The 13,094-nt window shown below is 44.3% G+C and overlaps 1 long non-coding RNA gene across 2 annotated transcripts; it reads right to left on the bottom strand.

Moving 5' to 3' along the window:
- Window positions 1-2,070: 2,070 nt before the first annotated feature.
- On the bottom strand, window positions 2,071-3,208 carry LOC117192008. 2 transcript variants are annotated; one of them, XR_004474146.1, is made up of 4 exons: window positions 3,058-3,208; window positions 2,810-2,980; window positions 2,289-2,680; window positions 2,071-2,188 (listed from the first exon to the last, which is right to left on the bottom strand). It is a non-coding gene; the product is annotated as an uncharacterized LOC117192008 (long non-coding RNA). The 2 variants fall into 2 exon arrangements; XR_004474145.1 differs by lacking the exon at window positions 2,071-2,188 and having other exon boundaries at window positions 2,196-2,680; window positions 3,058-3,190.
- Window positions 3,209-13,094: the final 9,886 nt, after the last annotated feature.

Raw genomic sequence — 13,094 nt, 5'->3', positions numbered from 1 at the left:
TTGCTGAATCGATACTTTCTGCAGGCCAGTTTCTATGGTCTGCGCTAATATGTTGGTTTGAGCCTGCATTGCAGCTGCCAAAGCATCGGCAATAACCTGGTGTAGACCTGCATTGGTCGAAGCGGCATTTGCTTCCATTTGTACTTCCGAGTTAGTCTCACTAACAGTTGACCCGCTTGGGGCGTCTGCGTTGGGATCGGTTGCCCTACCCTTAGACCTAGTCTGGTGCATGGTTGTGCTGGGGTCTTGGCTTGCAGTCTGGACTGCGGCAATCTCCTCAGCTAAATTTAAAGCCGATGCATGCAAGCTAACGTGGCAGACAGGACAAATCTTTTTGGCTCCAGCTTTACGGTTAACACAGACTCGGTGGAATTGGTGTCCACAGCTGGTGGTAATTAACTGAGCTAGGTAGTCAACTTCCTTGGCGCACGTGCTACAAATTATTCCCTGATTCTCTATTTGAGCGAAATTCTCGGGACTACGACTTAGGGGCATGATTATCGTACAAAATCTGTTACTCAACGATCTTTTATAGATAATAACGACACTAAATACGGAGTAATTTATATATAAAGGCAAAGGAATAGAAATGACAAAATGTTTTTAAATAAAAGGATCATGATTCTGCTTCGATGCACATAAGAGATAGACTAAATCTCGTTCGCTATTCGTGTAGAAAACAAAGATACTGAGTCGGACAGGTTCTTTCTACCGCGAGACAGGCGATAGCTTTTTGCCATACATACACCTGATTTCTATCAACGGCTGAATCCTATCACAAAAACTGGACCAAGTAGGTCTTACTTTGCATCAACTGGACCAAGAGCTTATTCTAAAAGCTTCAGGATTTCGACAGTCGACGACGCTCTTTATAGTTGAGAGAATGATAGAAAATAGAAAAAGCTGCAAATAAACTTCCTTGCGTATACTCTCAACTCCGCGACATAGGTTATAGCTTGTCGCCATAAATTAACCCAATTTCGATCGACGGAGGGAATATCTACTTGCACTCGATCGATATACCGGCAGTGGTTAAGTCAGATGCAGCCTAAGTGGACTGGACCAAGAGCTTAATGGAAAACATCAGGATTTCAACAGTCTCTCTCGCTACACTATACCTTCACAACCGATATTGAGGAAGTTAGCAAGGTTGTCTGAACCAAGAAGGATAAGGAATTTCCAGTCGGGTGTAGTTGACTGTCTTTCGGACATTTACTGGGGCTGTGACAGCTCGGGCCCCACGTTGGGCGCCAATTATTATTATTTTTCTTTTAAATTTATTATATATATAAATATATATTGCTAATATTGTAACAGATAACGAAGCAGGAGGCTAGGATCTGAAACGGTAGACGAGCAGATGGAGGGTATGATCGAGATCCATGCACGCGTTGCTGCCGGTCTCATGGTTAGTCGGGTAGAGTGGGGGTGGGGTAGGGAGAGATCGCGTCACGAGCTCGAGCATTAGGAGCAAAGACAATAAAAATAAGTTTCGCGTGCCGTTCAAGGTTCAGACGGAAGAAATTTACAGAGAAATGACAGTGTAGGGAGATGAGTCAGCGGAACTAATTCGAGCGGGAGTTGCTTGCGGTGTCATTGCAACTCGGTATGCCCACCCTTCCTTGATCGCACCGGTCCAAATAGGCTGAGTAATGGGTAGCGATCCCTAAAATAAACGCTCTACTTCTGCTAGGTTACGTCATCTCGGCGCCACATGATCCTTAATAACGGCAACAATTAACGGGAATTCATTACAAACAGTTTATTCATTAAACTTTCCTACAAGCTCTCATGGCCGCTAAGAGGGTAGATATATATGTATAAAGGCTACTAAAGTAATAAGGATAATATGTTCAAATAAGCTGCAATTAAGATTAATTATATATATCTAAAAATATCATGATGAAAGATCTTATTAGACTAGAGTCAACTAATTATAAAGAGTATATTCAGGAATAATTGTAATTACGTTACACAAATAGCAATATATTCGAATGGTTTTCAGTTTAAATGCAAAAACAAGGGACGGATGGGTGCATCTTTAAAGTGCACAGCAATTGCTTGTGGGTAATCCCAATCATAAGTTCGGTTGTCGATAGATTCGGAATTGCAGAAAGTTACATTGCTTGCGAAAGAGCAGAACAAAACAAACACGTGAACAATTGGATTGGTCAGCGTTACAGTACGGCTGGGAAGCTTACGGTCGAGGCATGGAATCTTTAATGTTGCTTCGACTTGCGTAAAATTTTGAATTCACATATAGCAGACGTTCACAGGTTATCACTCACATTACGATCAAATCCAACGATGAAAGCGCTTCCATGTGGTCGATGAGGGTGGCTGAAAACTTGTAAATATCAGTGTGTCAGAGTTGATAGGCGATACGCGCGAGTATTAGTTTTAGTTCCTTTCCTTCTAGCTGCACATTTCTTTATGATAAGCCAACCAAACCGAATCACACGAATTTAACTTTTAATGTTAATCCTAGGGTCAGTACAATAGTGGGGTTCCAAAGTATTATTCTAATATGAAGAAATGCATGGGCATAGCCATCATGATCGAGACACCGAATGACTTCATCAGCAACGCAAACAGTATTTCGGCGCCGGTAAATGTCTTCTCCTTTAGCGTTACTGTTCGTATGCGGGCGGCGTAAGCGACGTAGCAATGACGAAAGTCACTGAAGAGGGAATAGTCAATTTCACACATATGTACATATGTATGTCACTGCACGCGTAGATAAAAGCCCATCGACCGTTTTTCACTGGTGTAGGCCCACGCCGGTACACGCTGCGGTAGTGATGCTCACATGTATGCAGACGCCACGCCGAAAGAAGATTTGGGGGCGAAGACGGCTAACACATACTGTAGTCGATCGGGACGCTGGGTATTTATATGTGTGGTAAGGTGACGAGACTGTAGTGGGTACGGCTTACGGCACTACGACCGGAGTTTCGTACGGTATTACGTACGGCCAAACCTATGGTTAGATTTTTAAGAAAAAAAACGAACTTTAATTTTCTGTTGGTCGGCAGTTGGGGTACAATTTTCACCCACCCGATGGGTTCGGCCTTCGCTTAATAATCGTAGGAATGGTCGGCTGATCTTTTGACTAGATCTTAGCCACGATGGACACGCGGTAATTACGGTCGAGGTTAGAATTTTTCCTTTCCCTGCACTACTTGAGTATTTTCCTCAGACGTCCGTCTGGGATCGCGAGTAAAATTGGAAATAACATGCCCAAGCCACTCTCCTTCCGCTTGAGCCCTTAGTTCTCTCATTCCCCTTTTCTCACCACACCTTGACAGTAGCCGCTGTTAACTTATGTCATTTTTTTCTTGCGCGTAACTGCCCAAAAGGTGCAAGGTGCATGTCTAAGGGAAGGGGAAACCGTGGGACGGTTATCCGATATTTTTGGTTGGACAGGCGCCACTACATTCCCCATGAGTTGCGTCAGCAATCGAGGCTTGCATTTAAAACAGCGCATACACGATCGAACTGTCTGACGGCAGACCTCCTGAGCGTTCACTATCCACACGGTCTGTCGAAGGATGCTCACAAGTGCTCGTGGGCCGACATGAAAATTCGAATGGTGCAGATGACGAATATAGCTTCGCACGAATTGCGAGCGCTTAGTCAAAAGCAGAGGAAACTTGGCATCGTATGATATAGGAGCTTTGGCTAGTCGCCCCCCCTCTCGTAACAACGAAAAGTTGCACCAAGTCCCTGTGTCTTCATGGATGAATGGGTTCAACCGCTGAAGACTAGGACCAATTGTAGATCCTTTCCTAACCTTTTCAATTTCTCCTTGATACTCGTGAGCTGGATGATTTCGACAATTTCATAAAAAGCTTCATTGTATTCGGTCGGTGAGATATTTTTTTCGAAATTTAGGCTTGGGTCTTTACATTTTCTTATAAAGCGGAACACATACACGAACACTCTAAGCAGTTTGAGGTGTGACGAGAATCCCTCGATGACATCTAACAGCTCCGAACTTCGCACAGCCGCGGTCAACCCGACCGCAGTCTTCCTCTTTTCCAGCTGAAGATCATCGGAGTGTTCGAAATGAGCGTTCTTGGGCTAGTTTTCTTCTTCCTCTTTCAGAAATGATTGTCCTTCGAACCAAATTGACTGAACGATTTCGTCGACGTCACAACCTCTTGAGACAATATCTGCTGGGTTCTGTTTCGTGGGTACATGCCGCCACGTAGCATCATCTGACCACTCTTGAATCTCAGCCACTCTATTTGAAACGAAAGTCGACAACGACGATGGATGAGACCGGATCCAATGGAGAGTTACCTCTGAATCCGACCAATAAACGACTCGTTCAATGGGCACGTTTAATAGGGGCTTGATTCTGTGACAGAGATCTGCGAGAAGGTGAGCGGCACATAACTCAAGCCTTGGGAGCGTTTTGGTCTTGAGCGGCGCTACTTTGGATTTCGAAGTCAACAATGATATTTTTAAGCCTTCTGCAGTTCTGCTACGTATATCGAAGCACGCTCCATACGCTCTCATGGGTGCGTCAGCAAAGGCATTTATTTGAACCGGTGACATCGGATCGGAATACACAAACCGAGATATGGATATGTCTTCCAATTGAGATAGTGTTTTTTTCAACTTATTCCACGCTGTTTCCAAATGCAGCGGGATCGACTCATCCCAATCTAGTTTGTTAAGCCAAAGCTCCTGAAATAGGATCTTGCCTTTTATAACGATAGGACTTAATAAACCAAGGGGGTCAAACAACTTTGATGTCACCGATAGTATGTTCCGTTTTGTCGCTCGGAGACCCATAACTGAATTGTCAATTTTGAACTTAAAGGCATCGTCAGTAGGTAACCATGAGATTCCTAACGCCTTTGTCGACTCTGAATCCGAGATTGTTATGGGTTTGGCTGTGCTCTCAGATGCGGTGATCTCGAGTGAGTTTGAAAACCACTTAGTCAACTCAAACCCTGCGGTCTGAAAAACCTGAGACACTTCGGACTTAATTGCCCTTAGCTCCTCTACGCATGCAGCACCAGTCAACAAGTCATCGACGTAAAAGTCGGACCCAATAACGTTAGCAGCTCTAGGGAATGAGAGCTTCGCAGACTCACTCAACCTTTTCAAACACCGGATAGCTAAGAATGGGGCTGGTCCAGTCCCATAGGTTACAGTGTTGTATAATCTCAAGGATTCAGAGGGGTCTCTTCTCCACACTATGAGCTGAAACTGCCGATCCGCTTCGTTCACCATCACTTGGCGATACATCTTTTTAACATCAGCAGTCAGGGCAAACCTGTGCAGACGGAAACGGAGCAGTGTCGAGTATAATTCCTCTTGAATGGTAGGTCACACCATCAGAATGTCATTTAAGGCCACCTGTGAGGACGTCTTGGACGAAGCATCGAACACGACTCGGAGCTTGGTAGACGTACTTTGGGGCCTCAGAACACACTGATGAGGGATTACGTAGTGTGGAGTAGAAGGAATCGTATTGTCAGTAGGAGACATATGACCTAAGGAGAGGTACTCTTCCATGAATTCCAAGTACATTTTCTTCAACTCAGGGTCACGATGCAATCGTCTTTCAAGCGACAAAAACCGCCGTTTCGCAACCTCAAAGGAGTTGCCTAAACAATTTGGATCTGATTTAAACGGGAGCCTTACTTCGAACCGACCTGATGATAGTACCTGAGTCGTCTTACGATAGTGTTCTTCACATAGCTTGTGCTCAGGTGTGGCAATTTTCTTGGTAGATGGCATTTCTTCCAGTGACCAAAACTTTTTCAAGGTCCTATCGATGGATACTAGCAACTCTTCACTGCAACTCAAACTGTTTGTAATTTGAGGAGCAGAACTCCTGGAAACATATTTTCCCGACACAACCCAACCAAGAAGGGTTTTCTGAAGAGTTGGAAAGTCAGGACCTTGTTTAATTTGACCAACAGCTAATAATTCAAAGAACGATTCTGCTCCAATTAACATATCTATTCTTTGTGGCTTGTAGAAATAAGGGTGTGCCAGTGGTAGGTTCTCTGGGATTCGCCAGTCAGTCACATTCACTGACTGGTCAGGGTGATAACCTGAAATTGATTTCAGGATCCAAAAATCAAAGGAGAACTCACTACCATTTATTCGCGACTTCACCACTGTGTGTATTTTATCCTTTACTTGAGAATTAGATTCACCAATTCCAAGCAAGTTAATACAGGACTCCTCTCTACGGATCTGTAAGCGATTAGCGAGGTCCTCGGTAATAAAATTTGTTTGTGATCCAGAGTCGAGCAGAGCTCTGGCCAGAATGTGTTCACCGCTCTTACTGCAGGGGCTTACGATCGACGTAGCCAGAATTACCCTGTCCAACGCTGTCGCATGCAAAACATGTGACGTGGAAGGTTGATTCTGATTTGATGGAGGAGAAGGACTCTCTTGGGGTGGTGGCAACGCGAGACTATTAGCCGACACTGTGTATCGATGCAATAATGTATGATGTGAGCGGCTGCACACTCGACATTTATTGGCTTTGCATTTTACAACAGCGTGGCCTTTTCGCAGACAATTAATGCATAGGGATGCCGACTTAGCAAACTCAATCCTTTGCATCACCGAGAGACGCGAAAATGAAGGGCAATTTGACACTACATGGTCTCCTGAATTGCAGTAGCTACAAGTTTGCTGAGTTCTACTTTTGGTGAAAGTGGAAGAACAAGCAAATGAACTGCGATTATGTTGCTTGCTTGGCATAACTTTGTCTTGCCTTGGCTTGGTCGATTCTTCAGCAGACAGATGCTGGTATCGACGATTCAAGATTTTCTCAAAGTCGGACCAAAGCGGCAACTTCTCATAAGTAAGCTGTTCATCCCACTTTTGTTTCGTCACTGGGTCGACTCTGTTTAAAACGAGATGAAGTATAAAGTATAAAGTTTAAAGTATAAAAATATCACAAAATTTGTATATTCATGAAGAATAATTATCAGCCAACCTCATTAACGTTCAAGTTCCCACTGGGAGTTCGGGAAATGTATTCAGAAGTTGCAGTTATAAGTATTGTTAAGACATCGCTAGTTTAATTCATTTTCGTTACACATTCGTTAAACTCATATCATGCTTAAGCAATCTTTATAAACATTCACAAGCTATTGTTGTCAGTTAAGTTCGGATTGAATTGTCAGGGAGAAAATTCCCCCAAAAGTTCTGTGGCTCCACATACAAGGAGTAGGTCGAAGTTAGGAATTCTGAGTTGTAGCAAGAGATAGAGTCTCCGTACTGTAAACCACCTTTCCGAATTAACGCTTGTTTTCAGCCTACGCCGGAAGATCGATCTTTCGTCGTTGGAAATTGAACAGTGAGTGAGTAAGCATACCTTCCAAAAGTTGAAATGTACGTAGTTTTGAAAACCAACTGATCCTTGCCCAACCTCACGAACTTGAAACCTCTGACCCCTGCCTATTGAGGCTTTGCCTTGAGCGATCTGATCGTTGGCTAATTAGAGATGCCATCTGCATCCGGTCATCGACTGAACTCCGCATAGGAGATCACGTTTTGTCAGCCAGACCGCCTCTTTGATTTTCGACTCATTCGGAAGTTAAAAGATTTAATGATTTTCCCATGTTATGCGAAAAGCGAAATTTATGAATTTAATTAGGATTTAACTCGAATTACAGTCTTGTTATATATATACTCATTACATTATCAAATATCATTATATACCCAACCATTACGAATCACCTATTTTTAGTAGTTATTAAGATCATTTACTATGTTGCCATATCGGATTTAATTTTTGTTTTAAGGAAATAATGTTGAAGTTTAGATAAAAGAACAAAATGGACTCAATGCTAGCTCACGCGTTTTCGTAAAAGGTCAAAAGGGATCATCGAAGAACGGCTATTTCGTGAGGATGACCAAAGGCAGGGTGGGTTCAGACTCCGCATAACATCTGCGGACATATACACCGATGTCTCTCCGTTTTCCCTGGTTCTCACTTCCCTTTCCTCTTTATCCTTCTTTCCTTTCGCTTCCCTCTCTCTTCCTGTGCTCTATCCTCTTTAGCTTCGTATCTTCTTCTCGTCAAATCTACCGTTCTAGCACAAGTCGCAGCACGCTAAATTCTGGCAATATTATTGGTAATTGAAGCCTCGAGTCTGGGTTGATCTGAGGGAGCAACAACTCCACCCCCAAAGCCGACGAGCTAGAGCCGGATAATTATTAGCGTGCCCAGCTCTCTCAAATCGTAACGCCCGTTTTCGAACAGGACTCGTTGCACGTTACAGTTATAATTATTAATAATATTAAAAGTGGCGCCCAACGTGGGGCCCCAGTGGGTACTTCGAAATATTCCACGGGGACTCCTGGATGATTAGATAGATTCTTTCATTTTTTCCCTTTTCTAAATTTTCCGCTTTTATTTTCCGGAGGAGTTATTGCCGTGTTAGAGTCCGCTTGGAAGACAGATAGAGAGAATACCCGTATTCCCTTCTGACCGCGGGTTACTGGTTCGGTGACGATTTTTCCAAATATGCAAGCGACGTTCGGCCACTTTAAGCAGAGGAATTGCAGGACGAGATCGACTCCGGTTGACCACCTGACCCTGTAGAGAGTGCCGCGTCATTGTCTTATTGGTGTTCAATGTTAGATTGGTTCTTTTACGCTGCCGCGTCGGAAAATAAATAGACCGCTTTCGAGAGTCTCTTTATCCACGGTCGCTGGAGAAAATCTTCGGTTGATATTTCTGAAGAAGCATTAGAGGTAGCCATCGAAAGCTGGAAAACCGACAAACCGTTGTTGAACAGTTGTCTGTCCGCTTCGGTGTGAGCTGCTGACGGGAACATCGTTCGTTTTGAGGAATAAGTCTGGAGATTCCTGACTGCCCACGACCAAGCGATTTACTTGAGAGTAGTAACTCTTATCTTTTGCCGTGGTGAGGGAGATATCGGTTGTATGATTAGGACCAAACGATTCGCTGCGTAGCTGCATTGAGTTCAAGCTAGTCCAAGTTAGTTAAAGTTAGTTCAAGTGAGTTCAAGTTAGTCAATTGAGTTCATCATTGGTATTAAAGTTATTATCGGAATTGTAGGTGAATAAAACAAAGTTAGGAAGAATTATAGGAATGACTTTGAGTATAGTATTTCTGGCCATGGGTTTGGACAGATCTCCCGGAAAGGAAGCCCAAGGGGCAGGTGAAGGCGTCAGCCCGCTGTGCGCGCTGTGCCAGAAAGCCATACTGACCACGGATGAGGTATTCCGATCGGTTTGCGAGCGCGTGTTCCATCTTCCCTGTATGACCACCCATTTAAAGACTAGCAATGTTTGCCCGGTATGTAAAGGCAGGTGTAGAACTGTAAGCGGGGCGGTGCCGAAGGTAGTAGCGCAAAATACTCGCGCTCAGTCTAAGGAACGTGCAAAAGGGGGAGAAGAAGCGAGTTCTTCTAAAAATATAGATCTGGTGGCAATGGAACAGAGGTTGCTCACTTCACTAAGCAAACGAATGGCAGAACTGATTCAAAGCTCGGTAGTTGATTCAATGCAACAGTTAACCCGAATTTCAAGTCAGTCCACTGTCACCGCAGCTTTAGACCGTTCTTCAACGCCGTTGTCCGAGCAGTTGCAAGCAACCAACTATGGTGAGGGAACTAGTCCTGGCCATAGACTAGAACCCCAAAGCATAGCTCATCCGTCACTATTGAGAAGCGGTTTTTCGGATTTATCCCAGAGACCGGACAAAGTAGTCCATATACTTAATGGCTGGAAAATTAAGTTCATATATAGAGTAGAGGCATTGACCCATCAAACTTTGGAAGGAAATTTTTCCGTGCTTTGCCGGAATGTGAGTGTTTTGTTTGAAGGCAAAGCTAACTAGTTTTACTGGCGACATCACAAGGCCGTAGTTGAAGTTCAATGGAATACTTTATGTGCTGCCTTACGACTTCAGTTTCGCCAAGAAAAAGATGACGTCGACATCGAAGAGCTGATCCGAAACCGAAAGCAGAGGGCAAGCGAGACTTTCGATAGTTTTTACGATAGCATCTCTAACTTGACCGATCAGTTGGAAATACCCTGGACCATTCGGAAGTTGGTTCGTGTATTAAAGAACAACCTGCGTCCGGAAATTCGCCATGAGCTGTTGAATATCGATTTAAAAAGTGTACAGGAGCTTAGGGAAGTGTGCCGCAGGCGGGAGATGTTTTTAGAAGACGTCAAAAGTACGCATGGGTATACCAAAGCTGTTCCATTTCGACGTGAAGTATCAGAACTACTGCTAGATCGGGAGCTACGAGAAGACTCAGACACCGAGATGGAGTTGGCGGTAGAAGCCATCTCGTTAATCTGCTGGAACTGTCATCAGACCGGTCACAGATATCAAGATTGCGTTTCAGAACGAAAAGTTTTTTGTTACGGCTGTGGAGCCGCGAACACTTATAAACCAAGTTGCGAAAAGTGTACAAAAAACTCCAAGTCCAGCACGCCGAAGTCGCAGTACAAACTGAAGACTTCGAGTGTGCTTCGCAATCAAGGCACAAACACCGATTAACTTCGGAGCCAACAACAGTGACATCACTGATTACACCGGACTTTCAAAAAAGCAACAATGATTAAGCGTTGGATTGCAAACTCGGATCAAAAAAAATTTTAACTGGCTGTGAATTACCGGAGACCGTAGGGAAGAATAAATCTCGGGGAAAGAAGCGCATGATTCGATTCTGGCAAGAAGTAAAGAAGAGTAAATCAGGTGTGGCATATCTAAGCGCTCTCTCTGAAATGGCTAGAGATCCTCGTCCGTTTTTACCGATTCAACTGTTAGACCGCACAGTATACGGTTTGCTGGATTCAGGAGCGTCCATCGGCTGTATAGAGGAGGTAACTTAGCGAGCGAAGTGATGTGCGGAAACGTACCTTACAAGAGAATCACGGAAAATGCTAAAACCGCTGATGGAAGAGCACAACGGATAGCAGGGAAAATGAGGATAGACATCGAATACGGAGGTGATAAAAAGTCACTAGAGATTTATTTGATTCCTTCATTGAAACATGACCTATATCTCGGAATTGATTTCTGGAATTTATACGATTTACTGCCTAGTAGGTTGCGGGTATCAGAAATAGAGGCTCCGCGAACGAAGGATAGTGAGGAACAACACTCGTTAACCAGAACCCAAAAGGACCAACTGTCCAAGGTCATAGACGCTTATCCCTCGTTCGCTGTAAATGGCTTAGGTAAAACGAACTTAATCACACACGTGATCGACGTGGGAAATTCCAAGCCAGTAAAACAAAGGCATATTCCTGTTTCGCCAGCCGTTGAAAAGGCCATGTATACCGAAATAGACCGGATGTTACAGTTAGGTGTGATTGAGGAATCGGACAGTCCGTGGTCCTCACCGATAGTAATGGTTACAAAGCCCGGAAAGGTTCGGATCTGCTTAGATTGTCGAAAGGTAAACGGTTTCACAGAAAAGGACGCTTATCCTTTGCCTCAGATTAGTGGCATTCTTAGCCGACTGCCGAGACCACGAGTCTCGATTTGAAGGACGCCTACTGGCAAGTACCGTTACAGCTCAAGTCTCGTGATAAGACCGCGTTTACGGTTCCGGGTAGGCCTCTGTACCAATTCAAGGTAATGCCGTTTGGATTGTGTAATGCCACCAGCACCATGTCTCGCTTAATGGATAAAGTAGTTCCAGCCCGGTTGCGGAACGAAGTATTCGTTTATTTAGACGATTTATTAGTTGTTTCCTCGAATTTTGAAAAGCACCTAGAGGTTTTGTCAGAGATATCTAGGCATCTGAAACAAGCAGGATTGACGATCAATATTGCTAAAAGTCATTTCTGCATGCGACGAGTGCGTTACCTAGGCGATCACCAGTTATCCCTTACCCAAAACTCTAAAGGGACTGAGAAGTTTTATGGGTTTATGCGGATGGTATCGTAAATTCGTACCAAATTTCGCTTCGCTCTCTGCTCCATTAACGGACGTCATGACCACCAAACGGAAATTCGCTTTGACGGATGAAGCGGTAAAAGCTTTTGACGCCTTGAAGCAATGTCTCTGTGAAGCCCCGGTACTGAGAAGTCCAGATTTTACAAACCCTTTCTACATTCATTGCGACGCCAGCAAAACGGGAGTGGGAGGAGTATTAGTACAGTTGTCCAAAGAGGGAGACGAATGCCCTATTGCCTTCGTTTCAAAGAAGTTGAACAGAGCGAAACGTAATTACACTGTGACGGAGCAGGAATGCTTGGCGGCAATAGTATCTTTGAAGAACTTCAGAGCATACGTGGAAGGTCATGAGTTCACGCCTCGTTAAAATGGCTTATGTCCAACACAGATCTAAGTTCCCGGTTAGCTCGTTGGGCCATTGCTCTGCAGAGGTATCGATTCAAGATCGAACATCGTAAAGGTGCGCAGAACGTAGTACCCGATTTTTTGTCCCGGGTCAACGAAGCTGAAGTAGCAGCTTTGGATTCACCTGATGGGTCGTTGGTCGATTTATCTTCTAAAAACTTCTTATCGTCCGAATATACGGATTTAGTACAGAAGGTCCAGGCTAACCAGGACCAGCTGCCTGACTTAAAAACGGATAAGGGATTTGTGTACCGTCGCGCTGAACATCTGACCGGAGAACAAGTTCACGACGAGTACGCTTGGAAGCTGTGGATACCAAAGATAATGGTTCCCGACGTGCTTGCGCGCGCTCACGACAATTCGTTAGCGTCCCACGGAGGAATCCACAAGACTATTGAACGCATAAGCCGACATTATTTCTGGCCTGGTCTAGTATCCGACGTAAAAGCACACATCAATGCTTGTCTCGTGTGTAAGACGACCAAAGCCCCGAATTATGTTCTTCGACCTCCGTTAGGGAAAGCGCCGGAGAGTCAGCTGTTCTTTCAAAGACTGTTCGTGGATTTCCTGGGACCTTATCCCAGGTCGAGAGGCGGAAACATAGGCATTTTTATCGTACTGGACCACTTCTCGAAATACATCTTCCTGAAGCCCTCCAAGAAAATAAGCGCTGACTTGGTGGTTAAGTATCTCGAAACTGAATTATTCATGACGTTTGGTGTTCCCGAAACAATCGTATCTGATAATGGATCCCAGT

The sequence above is a fragment of the Drosophila miranda genome, assembly GCF_003369915.1.
Source record: "Drosophila miranda strain MSH22 chromosome Y unlocalized genomic scaffold, D.miranda_PacBio2.1 Contig_Y1_pilon, whole genome shotgun sequence".
Lineage (NCBI taxonomy): Eukaryota > Metazoa > Arthropoda > Insecta > Diptera > Drosophilidae > Drosophila > Drosophila miranda.
The sequence above is the reverse complement of the archived record's forward strand: the minus strand, read 5'-3'. Positions and strand labels throughout refer to the sequence as shown.